Source organism: Myxine glutinosa, chromosome 3, assembly GCF_964187855.1.
Source record: "Myxine glutinosa chromosome 3, kmMyxGlut1.1, whole genome shotgun sequence".
NCBI lineage: Eukaryota > Metazoa > Chordata > Myxini > Myxiniformes > Myxinidae > Myxine > Myxine glutinosa.
In genome coordinates, this window is record NC_136263.1 from 166,555,779 (window position 1) to 166,559,428 (window position 3,650).

Sequence of the window (3,650 nt, forward strand, 5' to 3'; positions counted from 1 at the left end):
ATTACATTCCATTGGAACATGAGTACTCCTATTAATTACATACCATTGAAATGTGAGTACGTCTATTAATTACAAATCATTGAAACATGAGTAAGTCCATTTTTTTTTTGATTTTTTTTTTTTTTGTATACAAGATCGAGCCTCGTAAAAGAGCGAACATCAATCACACAAAAAGTCAAACCGACACATAAAACACAAAATAAGGAGTGCAGTAGACAAGATGGGGAGAGAGGGGGAAGGAAACAAACACAATATTTGCGAGCATGGACATCGAGAGAACTGTAGGAGGCAGAGGGTTTGGGGGGAGGTGGGAGAGGTATAAAACATATGGACACTGCAAGGACTTCAAGGAAAGAAGTTGGAATTTCAAAAAAGTGTATCTGGGGTGAATAAGCGGGGGTAGAAAAGATCAAGTTTTTGGATGGGGGAAGATAAGAGATGGTGGTGAACAGCTGTTTTAAAGACCTGGATGGTGGAGTGGGATTGAAGGGAGTGGGGGAGATTGTTCCAGAGGCGGGGGAAAAGGGGAATGAAAGAGTGAAGGTGAGCAGAGAGCCTAATTTGGCAGTTTAACCATAAGAGGGTTGCTGGCAGATCTTGTGCGACCTGTTAGGAATATTTGGGGGACAGAGCACAGAGAGAGCTGGGGGAGCAAGGCCGGAGAGGAGTCGGTAGAAGTCAGAAAGAGCACCAACCTGCCTGCGGTGAGTGAGTGAAAAGCCCTCGGAGTTAGCTTCATCGCAGGAGAATCCGATGATTCTGAAAGCTTTAGTTTCAACAGCGTGAAGCTGAGCTAGGTGTGAGGCAGGAGCACCGGCCCAGAGGGGGGAACAGTATTCCATAGAGCTGCGGATGAAAGCCTTGTATGTGGTGAGGAGCTCAGGTGTGCCAAGGAAGGACTTCGCATGATGGAGGATGCCCAGTTGGCGACTGGCTTTGGCAGCCAGCTTGGAAATGTGGTTTTCCCAAGAAAGATCATGGCAGATAGTGAGACCCAAAAGCTTGAGCGACAGAACTTCTTGGAGAGGATTGTTGAGAAAGTAGATGGGAGGGTTTTGCAGTCGGTCTTTTCAGAGAGACATAGTATGAGTGTGAGATTTGTCAGGATTGAAAGACATGTTCCACTTGTTTGACCAGTCTGTGATTTTGTCCAGGTCTGAAGAGAGTGAGGAGGCTGCAGACTGCCGATCTGAGGGATGAGGAATGGAGCGGCAGAGAGTGGAGTCATCAGCAAAGAGATAGAGACGATTTTCCAGAGAGTTGGAGAGATCATTGATGAAGACCATAAATAGCACAGGGCCCAGAACACTACCTTGGGGAACTCCAGCCAGAAGAGGAAGGGGAGATAAGAGAAATCCATTCAGGCCCACACGTTGACTACGACCAGAGAGGAAGTACGCAAGCCATGCGTGGAGATTTCCATGGATACCATAGGAGGAGAGTTTGGTGAGCAGAGCTGGGTGCCAGACCATATCGAAGGCACGTGATATGTCAAGGGAGACAGATCTGATTTCCTGTTTGGCATTGAGGACCTCTATCCATTGTTGAGACAGCAGAAGCAACATGTCCAGAGTAGAATTACCTGGTCTGAATCCAAATTGATGATCGGAGATCAAGCCATTGGAAAAGAGGAAGGATTTGATATCCGAAGCAATGATGGATTCTATGATTTTGCTGATAATTGGAAGCAGGCTGATTGGTCTGTAGTTGCAAGGATCTGTTTTTGCACATTTTTTGTGTAAAGCGGTAATGTTTGCTGATTTCCAAGATGCTGGCAGATGACCTTGAGCAAAAGAAAGGGTGAAAAGAACAGAGAGAGGGTGAGATAGAGCAGAAGAGCAGGATTTTAGGACCCGTGGGCTGATGCCGTCTGGTCCAGTTGCAGAATCAGAGTCGAGGTTTGACAAAAACGTATCCATCTTGTCAGGAGAGAAGGACACAGAGTCCAGGAGCAGTTTGGTTCGACTGGCTAAGGTGGGAACAGAGAGTTATGGGGTTGAGACACAATATTTTGAGGTAAACACAGAGTTGAAGCATTCGGTTTTGTCACGAGCGGAGTCAACTGTGTAGCCATTTGAGGTAAGGGAGGGGATGGAGGGGGAACAAACACCAGAAACGGATTTGAGCAGACACCACTAGGTTTTGGAGGAAGGAGACAGGTTTGAGAGTTCATTCTTGAGTGTGGAGAGATAGTGCTTCTTGGCACTCCTGAGGGTAGACACACTCTTGTTCCGAGCTTGGTGGAAGGAACTGAGATGGCCTTCAGTTGGATTTGCCTTCCAAGAGGCAAAGGCAAGTTGTTTCAGGGCAACCGCCTAACCACAAGATTCAGTGTACCATGGACGGGAGGAAGGGTAAGACAACTGAAGACGAGATGGGATAAATCTGTGCATGAGAGAGCAGTTTGCTTTGGAAGAATTCCCAGGAAGAATTGATGTCAGCGGCAGTAGAGATGGGAGACCAGTCCAGATGATTGATGGCTGCTTGCAGACCATGCCAGTCAGCCTGAGTGAAACGCCAGACTCGTCGGCGCTGAGGAGGCTCTCTGAGAATGGCTAGAGAGATGACCACTTTAACAAGCACATGATCAGAAGAACGGATTGGAGCAGAAGAGCAGCAGACATTTGCAGGGAAGTTTGTCATAACCAAGTCTATAAGAGAAGATACTCCATTGACTGAGATCCGGGTCTGGAAATTGACAGATTGTGTCAGTCCCAATGAGTCGCAGAAGTCCTTTGCTGAGGTGCCATGGCTGGTGAGAGAGGAACCCACACCCAGCCAGCTGGCATGAATGCAGTTGAAGTCGCCACATATGAGGAAGAGAGAGATTGGATGAGTTGATAGAAGTTGATCCATGTTGTCAGACAGCGAAATGTAAATGGAGTCATAACTGTTTGGAGGATGGTACAGAACACATATGAACAAAAGGTGGGAGCGAAGAGGAAGCCGTAGCCAGAGGTACTCCTGGGGGTGTGGTGGAGAGAGGGCAGTGCAAGGAGAGTGAGGAAGAGAGTTTTTGATAAATATAGCAACCCCACCACCAGGACGAGGGTCAGGTCTATCATACCGGAGGAGGGAGTAACCAGGAAGAGATATTAAGGAATCAGAGACATCTTGAAGGATGAAAGTTTCTGTTTGCAGATTACGTCTGATTTATCAGAAGCAACCTGTATGGAGAGATCAATCAGGTTTGAGCGAAGGCCCCGGATGTTTGAGGTCCATACCGTTAATGAGGAGAGAGGAGGAGCATCGGGTGCAGGACAGGGGAAGGGTAGGGTCAGATGAAGGATGAGAGGGGGAGGTAGGGAGAGCAGTTGATAGTGTGTCAGAGATTACAGAAGAGTTACAAGAAAGGGAAGGACGAGGAGGATGAAAGGTTTGATGGTGATGGGATGAGGCACAGTGAGGCGTTGTTTCAGGGGGGGGGGGCAGAGGAAAGTAGAAGATTGCGGGAGGTGGAGGTATGAGATAGAAGGGAGACGAAGTGGGGAGGAGGCAGCTTTGAGGAGGGAGGAGGATGGAGGGGCTAGAATTGGGGTAGATTTGAAGGGGAGGGGTTGGGGGGGAGTTTTGAAGGGGAGGGGTGAGGGGGGGAGTTTTAGAGGGGAGGGGAAAGGGGGGAGTTCATGAGAGGAGAGGCATGGGGGGAG